We start from the raw sequence: 17910 nt of genomic DNA on the forward strand, positions 1-17910 counted from the left end.
ATCCTTCCCCTCTGGTAGCCAGCTCTTAAATAGGTCCAGGAGGGGTGGAGCCTGGCTCCACCCCTTCCGGCAGCACAGGTGAATTGCCTTCACCTGTGCTCCTCTGGCTGACTCAAGGCTCACCTCAGCTGATTAATCAGAGGTTCAGGCCGTGACTCAGCAGTTCCTATACAGGCATCTCACTGGTGTTTCTGTTCATGTCTGGATCTTCTACGTGTAAGTACATCAGACCTCTTTACACTAAAACCATGCAAAGCAGAATTCAAATAAAAATTTCCACCACCGAATTACCAGTAAACTCCATTCGGTGTCACATCACATCAACTTCTTCAATCAGCTTCTTCTTTCATAATCTCCCAGTTTTGCAGAAAAAAAGTGTCATTGGTCTGGATTAAAATCCTTCTATGATCAGGAAACTGCAAGTTCAGCAGTATAAGAAGTAACTGTGAGTATGTAATGCAGTGTAACTCCCCAGCCAGACTGGTTACTCTGAGAAAGTTGGAATTAACGCAGTGCTCTTGATTCTAGATTTCAAGCACTTGGATATGTATTTTTTCAAAAAGTTCAGATTCTAAGTAATTTGAAGTATTTCATGGTTCTGCTTGAATTTTGAATTTGGTTTGTTGTTTCTTGGAGGATTTTGCTGTTGTGGTTTTTTGTTTATTTGTTGTTTGTTTGTTTCTTTTCATTTGTTAAAGTTTACAAGGAGAGTGGTTAGGCCCTGGAATGGGCTGCCCAGGGAGGTTGTGGATGCCCCGTCCTTGGACGTGTTCAAGGCCAGGTTGGACGGGGTCCTTGGGCAACCTGATCTGAATGTGTGTGTTTGGTGGCCCTGCTAGGCAGGGGGGTTGGAACTACATGATCCTTGAGGTCCCTTCCAACCCAGGTGATTCTGTGATTCTGTTAAAGTGTTGGATTTTACTGTTACGTTCCTTAATAGCATGTTTTATTTTTAGGAAAAAATCTCATCTTCTCAGCAAAAATAATAAAATGAAGGACCTTCATAGAATCTTAATAGCTCCTAGGCTAAATGTTGCTGTGTATAAACATACCACACCAAAGGCACACATAAAAGCATGCTTAAGTATGATCTTCACCGTACACCTTCTGCCTATAATGAGATAAAGGAAACAAACAAAAAAATCAGAAGAGATGGTAGTTAAAACAGATGTTAGTGAAATGGCTCTGTTAATTATTTTGCAAGTATATATTTACTGGAGCATGGGATATAAGGAGCTGCTTGGGTTAAATGCCTTCTCTGGGATGTTAAACAGATCTCCACAAAAACAAACAAGTTTATTGTTATCTCTTCTTTAAAAGTGTTTTCCCAGCTTTCAACCGTTCATTTTCATCTACAGCCGAAAGCACATCTACTTCCTCTTTGGTGCAGTTAAGAGAACAGAAGCACCCAGTGCTGGGAAAGAACTTTGTAAGATGGTCAGTTGCCAAGAGAATAAAACTTTTTTGTCAACAAAGTCAATATTTCAGGAAATACCTCCAGGAATGGGGCACCCATCATTTCTCCGAACTGCCTGTTACTATGCCTCTTCTCTCTCTGAGAAAATAATTCCCCCCTAACATCCAATCTAAATCTTTCTTTTTATATTTTAAAACTATTCATCTTTGTCCTATCACTATCAGACTGTGTAAACAGTTGGTCTATCTCCAGTTTGTAAGCTCCATTGGAACTGGAGGTCACAGTGAAGGCTTCTCATGGCTGAACATGCTCAGCTTCCTTAATCTTTCTTCACAGGAGACATAGTTCAGCACTTTGATCATCTTTGTGGCCCTCGTCTGGACCTACTCCAACAGCTCCATGTCTTTCTTGTTTTGGGGGACCCAGACCTGGATGCAGTACTCTGGATGAGACCCTGCAAGGGCAGAGTGGAGGGGAACAATCACTTCCTTTGCTCTGTTGGCCATCCCTCTTCTGATGCAGCCGAGGATACTGCTGGCCTTCTGGATCACAAGTGCACACTGCTGGCTCATGTCATGCTTTTTGTCCATCAGGATTTCAAAGTCCTTCTCTGCAAGGCTACTGTCAATAAATTCTTCTCCCAGTCTGTAACATACCCAGGATTCCCCTGACCCATGTACAACACCTTACACTTGACCATGTTGAACCTCATTCAGTTCTTGTAGGTTCACTTTTCTAGCCAGTACAGGTTTCTACCTTCTATTGTATCAACTGCACCACTCACTCAGCTTGGTGTCATCAGCAAACTTGCTGAGGGTGCACTCAGTCCCACTGTCTATGTCATTCACACAGACGTTGAAGAGTGCCAGTCCCAAGACTGACCCCTGGGGCACACCATTCAACACCAGCCTCCACCTGGACATACAGTCATTGAGCACAAGCCTCTGGCTGCATGCATTCAACCAATTCCTTATCCACCAAGTAGCCCAGCTCTCAAATCCACATCTCTCTAATTTGGAGTTAAGGATGTGGTGTGGGACCATGTCAAAAACCTTGCAGAATTCCATGTAGGTGACGCCAGTGTGGAGTATGGCCCAAGCATAGCCTTCTGAAGAAGGGGTGAGGTTGTCCAAGACTGCAGAACAGGATGCAGGGCATGGGTCCAGTAGCCATCCTCTGGTCAGTAACAAGAACTGCTCCTAGCCAGGCAGGCTACATAAGGCCATAGCTATGCCTCTGTCACTCCAGTCACCTTATCTATGCCGAACAATATATGGCCTAGAACTCGTGTCAAGGGCCTGAGCTATGACCTAGCATTTTCATAAAGAAAAAAAATTATCATTCATAGTGTGATTTTTAAAAGGAGTTAATTATTTTCCTCTTAAACTGAAATAGTGTTGAAAAAATAGCTGCGATAATTCTCATTCTGTTAGGGAGAAAAAGAAAGAGTATGACTACAGTTAACCTCAGTGTTTAGCTGTTCAAACACTGATGAATTGCAGGATTCAATCAGCATTTATTGACAAACCTCACCCCAGGATGCTGTATGGCCTCATTTTTGGAAAACTAAACTAAACTTTCTTTTCCAATAGAGCATCTTCAGTTGCTTGGCATACACAAACTGTCCCCATTTCATTTTCTTGTATGAATCCCATTGGATGTAACTGTGTACCTCATTACCTAACACCTAGCTCAGAGCCAAGGAGTCTTTAGTATGGTGTGGCAAATCAAACCTTGCAAAGCCAAGAACTTCTCAGCTATGGATCTTCACTGATGATGTGCACAGATGCACATGGAGAACAAACAAACAAAAATATATTCAAGTGTCCTCTTAAGCAGGAAAATAATTAATGAAAACATAGAAAATATTTTACTGATAAGGGAAAACCAGTGGAAGAGTAATGCTAACTAATAGTAAATCTGCATATGTACTCTGGCATGGAGAAATTTTCTGCATGTTTTGAAATATGCTACTATTTTGCCAATTGATTCCCAGGTAGTAAAAGATTTCCAGTAACTGTACCCCCCTGCATTTATTATTTAAGGTCTAACTAATATCTTAACAAAAAAGCTCACTTCCAAAAAATCAAAAGGGTAAAGTGTAAGAATGTAAGAATATCTCATAGTAGAAGGATAAGAAACTTTTACTGAGATTGTTTTTAACACAGAACAGCAATAACACAGAGTACATTGTATGCAGATTCTGCTGTAAAGAGCTGGGATGAAACTGACATGGGCTTTAGCTTCAAACTTTGGATATCACGATGTTTAAATGCGCAGATCTTTGCAATTACCCAAACAGTTGGTATTTGCTTTTCTTTCATGAATTTGAACAACTTGTTAAGTCGCTTTCCAGAATAATTTTTGAGTGTAACAAATCATTACTGTTTTCCCAGCCTCCCCCACCTGTCCCAGGACCCCACCTCAACCTGGAGACTGTTAGACCATGCCTTGCCTAGCTCCCCTCAGCTCTGCTACACTTGACCCCGTGCCCCATTCAGCTATGCCCACTCTAGGCTTGTAGCCTAGCTGCGGCCAGACCCAGTCCCCAGGGAGGTGCCTGGTGCTGGAGCTGCCCCCCTGCCCCTGGCTGCCTCTGCTCTTGGCTGGGGGCTGCTACCTCCCAGATTGCCCCCAGCCCCAGCTGTACCATGGCAGCTGCTCTGTGCATTCTTTCTTACAAGACTTTCTCAAATAACCTTTACTGTTTAATTTTACCACTTTTCATGAAGTACTGTGTTGCATAAAATGTTAAACATATTGTAATGTAAGAAATGAAATTTTATGGCAGCTCTCCTAAAGCACTCAACAGATTGTCTATATTTTAAACTGTACTTGTCTGCCAATTTACCACACATTATTTTTACAAATAAGTTCATACTGAGTGTACACAAAGACTGAATGCTTTAAATAGTGAACCACAAAAACAAGGAACAAATGAAAGAATAAGAGGCTGAAGTACATGCAGATTTCATGCTTTCGGTTTTGTTTGCTGCTTTTTTAAATAAAAAAATAAAAAAAAAAGAAAACAGTGCATTTGAGGTGAATGAGTTTTGTTTCAGCAGAGTGCATGTGCATACACTGTGAGGTGTGAGGCATTACTGACTGTATGTGTCAGCCTGTAATCCTGTTACTGGCCCATTCAGCCAGTACACAGTGCTTCATGACAGATTCCCTGTATGGCACAGACAATGCAACATAACTCAGTGGGTTTTGAAGAACGCTTTCAGGGCAAGCTAGGCATTAGCTTGAGGGCCTTTCTCTGCCTTTCACCTCCAAAGAGACATCTCTTCCTGTCACTGTCTTCTATGCAGAAAGTAGTGCTAGCAATATACTGAGTTGAGTGATGTGCACCCGTGGTATGTCCAGGAGGAAAGAGGGATAAGGAGGCCTCTCGCCTCCCACTCCTGCACTGTCAGAGTGTGACATGGCAGAAGGCACTCACAGGGCTGTGAGGTCCACACTCGCCCTTCTGGCTCTGTCTGACTGTGACAGGTTTCAGAACTTCATTTTCAGGTTCTCTACATGCATTGCTGTATTTATTACATTTTCAAGACTTCCTTTGTAACACAGCAGAGCCTGAGAGTTTCAGATTATGTTTAAAAATAAATTTACTCTCAAGCAATCTTTTGACTATGGGAATTGAAGTGATAGCATGTCAAACTTGTAGTTTAACTAGGTTAAACTAGAGAAGAGGGAAGAGACAGAATAAGGACAACTGGAGTGGCGCTTGTGGAAAAAAATATATGAGTAAGTGTATTCTATCATATTGCTTTGTTTTCCTTTCAAAGATAGCTCAGTGCTTCTGAACCTGAATGATGCAGTTCCAAGAAAACTGGATTGCAATCTCAACTTGAGAGAATTAGGGAGAAAAATAAAAATAGTTAAGCCTTTCTCCTAACTTCTCTGCATGAACAGTGAAATCCACAGCAAGTAGACCAGCTGAAACATAAATCACCTCACTGTTGTTGAACATCAGTGCCATAAAGGGAAGTATTAAAATCAGGAGAGAACCCACAGACAGTCAGTCTGTGATTCTGAGGCTCATGTAAGCATGCAATTTGTCTCTGCAGCCCAGATCTCTGCAGATGGTAAACAAAAACACTTATGGCAACTGTAAACACATATTAATTTGGTGGAATGGTGTCTATACAAAGCCATAATTCTTTTTATACTTAGTTAACATTCTGACCATATGTGAATACCAGGATCTTCAGAGTATCAATTCTTTTGATTCGTCATATTCATTTATTATTTATTTATTCTTTATAGATAAAAAATATGTTAATGCAAGCTCTCATAATAGCAGATTTTAAAAACATAAAATGATACAGAATATTTATACTAATACTCTGAGTGTATTTTTGTCTTCATTTGGAATTTCATACTATCTAAGTGCTTGAAATTTTATTATTTCTACTATATTAATTTTATTTACTGTATGGTCAATATTTCTAGGAAATAGAGATTCGTTCATGCATATTTATTTTTCATCTGAAAACCTCCCTCACTTGTTTGTATTTCCATTCTATTAATGCTTGCCATTAAAATGCTATAAAATGTATATTTGGGAATGAATGTAGTTTAAATCCATTGAATTCATCCCAAACTGCTTGCTAGATCAAATGACTGAAAGAAAATATTTGATGAATATACACAATATGAATGATTGTACTAACAATTATCTGTATATGTTGTGCTATTTTAGTTTTGCACTGCCACATGATGCAGTCTTCATCATTTCCGAATGTTTTGCAAAGCATTAGGAAATCATTTAAAGCACACAATGTTTTCAGGTGTGTGATTTTTATTTTTATTTTTATTTTTATTTAGTAATTTGTGAGTGTCCTGGAAATAATGAGAGCTATAATACACTCTGGTAAGTTTCCTGTATTCCTTGTGGAAGACATTCTGCCATGTGGGATTCAAATCTATCTTGCTGTCATAAAGACCTGCTGTTTTCCTCTTTGCCTTTAAAATGGTGTACTAACAATAGAAATACTCACAGATGATACCATGGTTACAGTGGGAATAAGTTGTATCTGAATCACTGCGAAATTCTATTCATTTTTGTTGTGTCCTTCATTGTAGGCATGTATCCAGCATCTAAAGTACTAGCAGTTGCTTTGGTACTTAGAGGAGGGAGGGAGAAGTGGAGAAAGATAGCTTGGATATGTCTAAGTATGCTCTTCTTTTGAGAAAAGGAATTCAAATGGGAGTTCAAAAAGTCTAAATATGCTCTTGAAACTCTTCACCAAGTGGGAGAAGAACAGAAAGAAACATGCCAACTTGACTGACATCACTTCTTTTTAAATGACATATCAGTTGTCCTTCCTTCTGCATCACTGATATAAAGCTAAACCAAATTAGTACATGCACTAGGCACTTTTATCTCTGGAGTCAGGGCCAGACCAAAAATCAATGAAATCATTCTCCAAGTAAAATACTAACCAGTAGGAGTTTAAATGTGTCAGAAAATGATTCTAGGTGGTCAGCAAATAAAGCATCAGATGTATCACTTTTCAAAACAAATTAATCATCTCTTTCCAGTTTATTTATACCTTCTCCACCAAGACAGCAAATAGAGCAGAAAACAAAATCTTTCATATTCAAATTTTACTGAACACAGGATGACACTTACAGCTACAGGGCTTGAATTTCATTTCCATGTACTTTTGTATCACACTGGATTGTACTTGGACACACTTTTTGAATAAATACTGTGGCATTAACCATTCCTCTTAAAGTTGATAAGTCTAATTGTGAACTAAGAGGGAACATTTAATAACAAATAGTTATAGTTGTGTGAAGCTTTGCACTATGTTGGTCCCATTGGCATTTTTTTAGAGGAAAACAGAACATTCATTGCCACTTCTAACTTTTACACCTTTTTTTTTTTTTTTCCAATGAAGTAGTGTATCACTATCCCAACAGTCTTATGATTAATGAACTACTGGGATGCACTTGAAGCAGTACAATGTGCAGTACATTAAGATAAAAAAAAAGCAATTTCTGACACAAAAAACAGAGAACTTGCTGTATAAGGAGCAAGTTACTGATATAAAAAAAAAAACTGAATGATCCATCCTTCAAAGGAATGAATTCAGATCTCTCCAGAAAGATTTTGGGCAATTGAGGAGTGCTACTGTACCTGTGGGAAATGTGCATTTTTCTATTCCTCTTCTTTTTTTCTTACGTAGCATTACAAATTTATTTACATATATGTATTCAGCATGCTCTCATCAGTGCAATTGTGCACCCTTCTCACACAGCACTAGAATTACTTTGTTCACCCGAAAAACTGATTTCAAGTGATCACTGAAGATCCAAATCCATCTCAATCAGGTCAGGGATGGGGAAAGCATGAATGTATCTACCTTTCCTTCTAGCTCTTGTTTTGTGCGCATGTACAGAGTTGAATGTATGAGTACTGATTTTGTCTGTAAAACTGACAGCACCAATACTATACTTGAGTTAAAAAAGAAAAATATTTAAACTCTAAAATGCAAAGTTTTTTTCATGGCTTCAGGAAAAAAAGATCAATTTATTAATTAATGGGTTATGAAATATACTTTTAGGTTTAAGTAAGTTTCATCACTAAACATTCTGATGTTAATTATTCTCTTAATCATGTTGACATACTTTGGAATTGAAAGCAGGCATGGGCATTTCTTAACAGTGACTCCCTTACATTAGCAAGAATTGCAATGGAAATAAATTTGGTTCCGTGTGTTTTATGCTTATGTGCAGCTGGAAGAAATACTTAAAAATCCTACAATTTTCTGCAGTTCATAAATCACAACAGGCTCCTTGTAAGTGTGTGGGAGTGATCTGGAACAGAAATCAGGATTTTTAATCACAGGAAAACTGCTATTTATTTCAAGAGCAGGTTCCTTTCTGCACTGTTTCTTGAACTGTAGAAATGGCTTTATTTGGATGTGTTTAGTTGTCATTTCTGTTGCTTTGGGAAATGTGAAGAGTGGATAGCAGAAGAACTGAAAAAACTCATAATTTATAGAAGTTTTAAGAAATTGCCTATTCTTGTTTCATTGTATTAGAGGAGAAAATAAATTCCAAGTAGTCAAGACAATTTTGTAAGCAGCAATCTAAAATTCCGGTTTCAATTATTTTTTTTTCTGCAGCTTTCCCATACAAGAAGACATATAATTTCAAGATTTTTCATTCTAAACAATTTAAACTCTAGCATTTAAAGAGAATGTTGCATGTAGGGTTGTACTCACAGAATATTTAAGGCTCAAAGAAAGTATCCATTAAGTAGGAGAGCGTAATCCTCTTACATTACCTTAATTACATTAACTTAATAGAAATTAATATGGTTTTATATTATTTGTATTTCATATTTGTTGCTCTATACCAAGGTGAAAAGTTGGAAAAGAGTTCTCTGAAGTTCCTACAGTCTGCAGTCCCAGGAATAATTTGCTCAGGATTTGACTTACATTTAAAGTCCCTAGCTCTACCACTGATGTATTTGCCAGCAGATGTATGTCACTGAAGAGGTGATCTGAACAGCTAGCATGGCTTCAGCAGGGGCAGATTGTGCCTGAACAATCTGGTGACCTTCTATGAAAGAGTGATGACATCAGTGGATGAAGGAAGGGCAATTGATGTCACCTACATGGAATTCTGCAAGGCTTTTGACATGGTCCCACACCACATCCTTAACTCCAAATTAGAAAGATATGGATTTGAGAGCTGGGCTACTTGGTGGATAAGGAATTGGTTGAACGCATGCAGCCAGAGGCTTGTGCTCAATGACTGTATGTCCAGGTGGAGGCTGGTGTTGAATGGTGTGCCCCAGGGGTCAGTCTTGGGACTGGCACTCTTCAACGTCTGTGTGAATGACATAGACAGTGGGACTGAGTGCACCCTCAGCAAGTTTGCTGATGACACCAAGCTGAGTGAGTGGTGCAGTTGATACAATAGAAGGTAGAAACCTGTACTGGCTAGAAAAGTGAACCTACAAGAACTGAATGAGGTTCAGCACACATATATAATGAGGAGGGCTCTCCTATGGAGAGAAGTCAAGGGAAGCTGAGCTTGTTCAGAAGAGAGAAGGCTTTGGTGAGACCTTGTTGAAGCCTTTCATTATTTGAAGGGACTTTGTAAACAAGAGGGACACTAAGTTTTTACACTTTCTGATGGTGATAGGACAAGGCATAACTATTTTTCACTAAAAGAGGGGAGATTTAGATTAGATATTAGAATGAAATTTTTTACACGGAGGGTAGTTAGGCAATGGAACGGATTTCTTAAAGCGGCTTTGGGTGTCCCATCCCTTGAAGCATTCAGTGTCAGGTTGGATGGGGCCCTTGACTGCCTTATCTTGTGGGAGGTGTGTAGTAGGGGGTTGGAATGAGATGAACTTTAAGGTCCTTTTCAACCTAAACAATTACATGATTCTGTGATTCTATAATTCTGTTATTCAATTAGTAGGAGAGGATTACTTTCTTAATCAGAAATTGCCTACCTAGCTAGATTTAGGCATTGATCAGTAAGTGCTTAAATTCCTGTTTTTCAGCATTTCAGTTCGTGACTGATTGGCATAGGCAGATGAATTTTGGTGTATCACTGCATAATTTGGCAGGCCTACATCTTAAAATCAGAGCTGGCAATTCCATGAGGTGGCAGGATGTTTGAGATTGTAATACTCAGAATTGCAATAATTGTGCTTGAGTAATTAATATAACCTTCAAATTTGTTTAATAGCAACCCTTTTCCAGTTAAAGCTACCTACACTTTTAAGACCAAAACCAATTCTTAATCTGCTTTTGCTATCATTCAGTAAACAGTTAAAATCCTGTTTGTAGCTAGTTACAGGCATACAACCAGGCTGAAATGTAAGCAGAGATCAAACAGGCCTGAAGAAGTATATTAGGTAAAAGTTCAGTGCAGGTTTGCAAGATGCCAGACAATGACTTTGCGTTTCATAATTTAGTGTTATTACTGCAATGCTGAATAATGCAGAAGACTTGTTAGGTGAAAGTGTGAAAAATGATGAACTGCTAATGCAAGAAGTGTAAATCACAGAAAAAAAATGCATTCACAGCAGCTTCATAGATTTTTGTAATGCATTTTAACATTTTCCATTTGCATAATTAACATAATTGACATAGAGACAGCATAGGTATAATATGTAAGTATATACAATCAAAGATAATGTTTCTGAAATGAGTAAAGAGAGAAAGAGTATAGATAGAAGTAACTGTGAAATTTTCTCAGCATAGCGTCGTTCGGAGAGAAGTTGTTCAGAACGCTGCTCACTTCCACCTCACATTTCCTTCTCAGGTCTCCCCATAGCAATTTTATAAGTAGAGTATATTGGGATTTAGTCATGGACCAAATCCTGCTTAAATTACAAATTTGGTCCTAAAATTGTCTCTTTTCTAAGCAGTAATGTAGTCCATCTGCTTTACAGGATTCTCTGTACTTCTTGTCACTTAAAATTAGTTCTTGACAATTAACGATCATCTCACAAGTAGAGCTCTGCTGAGATTTAGATTTAAGCAAAAGCCATGTTGATTGTATCTGCAGCATAGTCATTAAAGAAAAGAAAGCAGCTACATTAGGTGGACTGAATTTCCCTCTGTAGGTCTTCAGGGTACTTGTTTTTCTCTTTTAACTGAGAATTCAGGCAAATTGGTTCAATACATTCCTGGAGCAGTCATCTGTAATTCTGGTGAGACAATACCAGTGTTAGTTCCCATCTAAGATGGAAAGATTGTAGTGTATCTTCAAATACTGATATTTTGTATAAGTTATTTTCTTCTGTCAAGTGCCATGCTTTTGTGTCGTCATGATTTTGTTCCAAAATTAATTTAATTTTGTTTCCAGAGCTTTTGTTTCATTTATGTCAGTAAGGCTCTTAAGAACCTTCCTGTTATAACACTGAATAAAAAATAAAATACTATGGTGAATTCTAAGAGATTGCTTCATAAATATAGTTAATACAAACTACAGACTATTTTTGAGGATCTTTTGGTGGGCAGAAGTGATAGTCTGAAATCAAGAAAAACATGGAGCTTGTATTTTTTATAATTCACTAAGTAAAAGTCAGATATAACCTCATAGAAACTAAACTAATCGCTTTTCATGCTGTTCACTTTCCCAGTCTGAAACAGCCAATATTTTCCATGACTTGTTCTGACAAATATGGCATCAAAGGCTTGTGCATGTCTTAAGCTTTTATAGCAGTAGAGAATATGCCAGCTTTGTCAAATGCTAGTAGTGAAAGTCAAGTGGATTTATCTGGGCATTCAAAGTAAGTCTTTCATGTACTCTGCTTTTGTTCAGTTATAGCTCCAGTTGACTAATTTGTAGTGTTGTGCCATTTTTTCTATCCAAAATGAATCAGTCATGCTTAGAAGTAATGAGCCAAACTGTGTGGGTGTGTCCTCACCAGCTGACAGGGCAGAAACCAAAATAAGCATCAAAAATCCCGTTTTACACTTTTCTGTCTTGCCAGTTACAAGTTAAAACAAACAGCATACAGATCTGCTACTAGAAAAAGTACTGGTTATATTTACTTCTCCTCTCATAGATTTTGGATTGCATTTTAAACTGCGTTTCCTAATGTGGAAGGAACAATTAGACTAGTATCTTTATCAGTGGGTAAACATATATATAGTTATATTTCATCAGTTTGGGAGATGATTACTTACTTCTTTTGACTTTACAATGCTTAGTAGCAAGGTAGAAAATATTTAGTTTGGAGTCTATATGACAAGCCTATTCAGGTATTTCTGTGACTTTTAAAACTAAAGCATATTTTGTTTAGTAATGTGATTTCTGTATGAAAAGAAAAATGAACGTGTTAAAGTTCATGCTGCAGTAGATGAAAAAGTAAACTTTGTCCTTAAGTAGCTATAGTGCACTAACAAGCATAATAATAAATAACTCTGCATGAGGTGGGTGGAATCAATGCCAAGACTGCATGCAGTCAAATATTCCCACAGTATCAGGATCTCCACTTATCTAAAAAAAACAAAAACAAAAACAAAAACCAGGCAATTTTTTAAAAATAGCTTGCCTATAGAATGGTTTAGATCATCTGAGAGAACATCTTCCTCTTTCCTTGTAAGAGCATACTCAAAATATAAAACCATAAATATTGATCATTTATTTTTAATGTATGCGTCACAGCTACAAAAGATTAAATGGCAACATAAAGAGGATAAGACAGCTTGGTCATTGTATTTATCAGTAAAACAAAAATAAAGTGAAAACCTAACACTTTTGGATGTTTTAATTTATATTTCATTCAACTTCGAATTCAGAGACGGTGTTTAATAATCATAATGCTACTCTAATTGGGAAGGGAGTAGTGAATAACAGTACATATCTGAAAAACTTAAAACATGTATCCTTGCTGTTATGCTACATATGAGATGAAAAGCAGTTAGCAGGAAATGTGAAAGAATGTTCTTGAGGAGTATTCCAATATTTCTTTTATACATACATATGCATTTGCTTGGAATAAGAATCAATAGAACAGACAAATCAATGGGGAAAAAAAGATTCAACCAACAGCAAACACAAAAGAACCAACAGATGTCCCAGTAAAATATTTAGACTGTAGCTTAAAAGACTATCAGTTTGTCAGGATGACAACTGGAAACATCAAAATGAAGTTCTGTTTATGCAAAAGCTTGAGGGAAAGCCAACAGTAAAACACATAGATATCTGTTACTTTTAATTCCTTTCTCCAAGTGCTGTAAATCAGATGCTCTTTGGAAGAAATGCTTTAGCATTGAACCCTATTACTGTCACAAATCCCCAAAGCAAATTTTTGCTGGGTAGGGATTGTGCTTTGATGAGTGGCTAAGAAAAACACTGGTATTCAGTCAAAGAGGAGAAAGTGAATAAATGAGGAAGCATGATTTGGAGGAAAGGATGCATCTGAGGAATTAGAGAAGTTTTCAGTTGACTGCAGTATATACAGGTATATAAGGAACTTCCTCCATACCTTTGGAGTTTACTGAAAATCCAGATCATCAAACACATTTTAGGACTCAAACTTTGGTAAGTAGGTAGCATTACTCTCAAAAAGCATTACAACCTCAATACAAGGACACAAAGAACTGGATGTTCACAATAATATTCAATAAAATTCTATGAATTAACTCCTCTATTCTAGTTCATAGAAGTTTCTTCACAAAATAACCAGATGTCAGAGACAGATGATATTTGGTATCAACATTATAGATATAACTCCAACATTATAAATATAACATTCATCTCAGTGCTTCTTCCTGTGGTGTTGTGTTTGATGCTGGTACTTAGATTAAGCACCAACGTAAAAGGAAAAAAAAAAAAAAAAAAAAAAAAGAGTTCTCAAAGAATTGACCGTGAACAGCAATGTTTTAACAGTATAAGACAGTGATGGCAACACCTGTACAATCTTAACTGATATATATATGAAACTACAAAAAATTGCTCGCAAGTGGCTTTGAATAACCGTGGAGAGCTATTTTCCTTCAAAGAGCAGAGTGCTTCTTATTTTTTTCCCGCCAGTGAGAGGAATTTTTACGAATTTAACTAGTAGAGAAAGTAACCTAATGCAACATTAAAACATCCACAGTGCTCAGTAAGTCTCATTCAATCTCAGTAAAGCCAGATCATTACCACTTGACTTCAAAAGATAATGGATCTCAGACATGACATAGCAACATCAGTCACCTTGGACATGTGCAAAGGAATATTTTTGTCTTGTTTAGGATATTCATTATCTCTTATCACCTCATCATCCTGTATAAAGTGACTTACGATAAAACATCTTTCAGTGGATCTAGATACCGAACAACATTGAAGTTAAACATTCAGGGAAAAGGGAATGTCACCTGAAGAGCATATTTTAGATTTTAAGCTGGATGAATGAACTACTTGTACTACTTTTGTACTACTACTCCTGTTCTCCCCAGTACAGGAAGAACATGGAGCTCTTGGAACAGATCCAGAGGAGGGCCACTAAGATGATCAGAGGGCTGGAGCACCTCTTCTATGAAGAAAGGTTGAGGGAACTGGGATTGTTTAGCTTGGGGAAGAGGAGATTCAAGGGAGACCTCATTGCAGCCTTCCAGTACTTGAAAGGAGCGTATAAACAGGAGGGAGAATGACTGTTTATAAGGATGGATAGTGATAGGACAAGGAGAAATGGTTTTAAACTGAGACAGGGGAGGTTTAGGTTAGATATTAGGAGGTTTTTCATGCAGGGGTTGGTGATGCACTGGAACAGGTTGCCCAAGGAGGTTGTAGATGCATTTGCATCCCTGGAAGCATTCAAGGCCAGGCTGGATGTGGCTCTGGGCAGCCTGGTCTGGTGGCTGGTGACCCTGCACATAGCAGGGGGTTGAAACTCAGTGATCATTGTGGCCCTTTTCAACCCAGGCAATTCTATGATTTTATGATTCTCTTATCCTGAAGTGGAGACTAACAAAAATGTCCAAAGATTTTGAATGAAAATAGAAGGTATTCTAGCATAATCTCTCAGAGAGGTAATATATATGCTCTACTTATCTCTCTTTTATCTCTTTACAGGGAGGGTACTATATATTAGGAGTAGGCTTAGTTATCAACATTTTTTTTTTGGTTTTATACTTCCAAGTACATTCTGGCCTCACATTTTTGCCTCTATGAGAAAAAAAAGTGTGAAACATGACATCAATGTATAATCCATCACTGAAAATGGTAAAGAAATCTCACCTGGGGAATCACAGAATCACAAGGATTGGAAGGGATCTCTGTAGATCACCTAGTCCAGCTCCCTGGTATAGCATGTTTCCTACAGCAGGTTACACAGGAAGGCATCCGGGCAGGTTTTACCTATCTCCACAAACTCTCTGAGCAGATTGTTTCAGTACTCTGTCTCCCTCAGAGTAAAGAAGGTTTGTTTCCCTCACATTCAGATGGAACTTACTGTGTGCTCCTGTCCCTTATCCTATCGCTGGGTACCAATGCAAAGAGGCTGCCCCCATCCTCTTGACTCCCATCCTCTAGATATTTATAAGCTCCAGACTGAGCAGTCCCAGCGTTCTCAGCCTTTCCTCATAAGGGAGATGCTCCAGGCCTCTTAAAATCTTTGTAGCCTTGTACTGGACTCTCTCCGGCAGTTCTCTGCCTTTCTTGAACTGAGAAGCCCAGACCTGGACACAGTACTCCAGAAGTAGCTTCACAAGGGCTGAGCAGAGGAGGAGGATTACCTTCTTAGACCTGCTGGACATATTGGAGGACAAAATAGCTTTCCAGAAGTCCAGGGTTGTTATCCTACTGATTGCCCTGTTCCTTCCACACAAAATCCTGAACTCCACTTTCTCTTGGTCACTGTAACCAAGGCTGCTCACAATCTTCACATTCCCAACAAGTCCTGCTTTATTTATGACAACAACGTCCAGCAGCATGCTAATCCTCATTGGCACGTCCACCTCTCGCATTAGAATATTATCTTCAATGCACAGCAGGAACCACCTGGACTGTGTGTGTCTAGCAGTATTGTTTCTCCAGCAAATATCAGGGCAACTGAATTACGCCATGAAAACTAGTATCTGTAATCAGAAGCCTACTTCGAGCTGTCTGTAGCTGAGAAGGCTAGGTTCAGATGCCTTAATGAATCAGCAGAATATTCATTCTGAGATTTCATGAATTAGCAGAAAGACTGACATTTAATCCACTCACCATAAATTACCAGCAAGGAAAAAAAACAAACAAAAAAACAAAACCAGACACAGCAGCTTTTATCTTTAGGGTGCTTTAAAGACTGTTTAATTATACAACTTCATTGATGCCACTGGCAGATGTGTTCAAATTCTTTACTATGGGACATGATCTTCCCTGCCGATCCAACTGAGTATGCAGCAGTGCTACAAAAATGCTGCAAAGGCAGGTAACAGTGGATTATATCAAGATCAACTGCAAGATCTTTTGATGTAGGTTGCTTCATTTTAGTATGCCTGTAGGCTACCTTGTATATACAGACAATATATTAAGGCACTGATGTATAGCTAGAATCTTTATGTGCTGTGTACTGTATGTATGTACTATAAAAATAACACCTTCAAGAAGACTGGGATAGGCACTATGATGGCAGCATGAATCACTTCATGCTTATGCTATAAGCAAGCTTCTAACAGTTAGAAATTTCTAAAATAATGATGATAATCACTAGTATAGCTAAAATATACATAAATTTACATGATATACGAATTGCCCATCTTGAACCAATGCAACTTGTTGAGTAAGAGAAGTTAAATGATAGGAGTTTTATAGCCACTGGTTTATAAGCAAAATTCCATTCACTTGTGTTTCCTCACCTGGTAACTTGCATCACTCACATCTGGGACACTGAAGGTCAGCTTTTATATAATTATGAACTGAGACCTAAGCTCTGACTTTTGGATATATAGCAAAAAATTCTCAGCCCCACTATAATTTTATACAGAGATGACAAATTTGTAGAAGTTGGAAAAACTTAAAGATTATATTTTAAAAGATTAAAATATTTTTCTGATTGCTAAACTCACTCTGTAAGCTGTTTGCTTACAGCCTTAACTTAGTAAGTATCTGTTAAGAAATGAAATTTCCAATGTTTCCTGCTCTTTACTAAGGAATAGCCTATTGGATTCCTTGCCCAGACATAGTCCTTTTATTGTTCTCTTCCTTCTCGTCTTTTACAAGCTTCAGTTATTTCCCATGTGTCCCACTGAGGATAGAGATGTGTTAAGCTTTGTAGTGTGACTGCATTTCTGATCTTTTACTCAAATTTTGATGGATTGAAAATGTCACAGTGTAAAGGCAGAAACCAAAACACACAGTTAAATGACACCCAACCAAATGACACCTCTTCTGCTTTCACCCATCATTGGGCAGCTTCAACTAAATTTAACACTTAAGAATTTTTTTTAGAAATAAGACTTAAATATTTTTGAAAAAAAAAAAAAAAAAAAAGTTGCATGAAGAAAAGATAACTTAGTTTTCCTGTGGGAAAGGAACAGTAATAAGCTCACTCTTTAGTAGATATGAGGAAATCTAGTGACACATTTGTTTTGAATTAAGTATGTATAAATTACACAACTTCTCCCTGGGGGTATTAATAAATGTAAAGGTTCAAGGAAGATTATATGTTTGGCTTGATTTTTCATGCCATGGACTTTTTCATTAAATGTACTAAAAGTGATTTTTTTTTTATTGTTAGCTTTCAGAGAACTACCAGCTGATTTTCTTACTAATTGCCAAGCAATTCAAACAAATCTAGTATTCTATTTTATTTTACAAAAAATGAGATTGTTCAAACAACTTATTTCCACAGGTCTTGTAGAAATCCAGATTATTCCTGTCCTTCATAGTATAATCTCTCATTTTTTCCATTTGGTCATTTCCAAATGAAAAATTTGGACTGGTATGTCTTGAATTGGCCTTCTGATCTATGGAGTGGAAGTGCTTGTATACTAATTTATTTATTTAGTATACCATTTTACATAAAA

Source organism: Centrocercus urophasianus, unplaced genomic scaffold, assembly GCF_019232065.1.
Source record: "Centrocercus urophasianus isolate 14NV4802_14NV808 unplaced genomic scaffold, USGS_Curo_1.0 seq_15, whole genome shotgun sequence".
Lineage (NCBI taxonomy): Eukaryota > Metazoa > Chordata > Aves > Galliformes > Phasianidae > Centrocercus > Centrocercus urophasianus.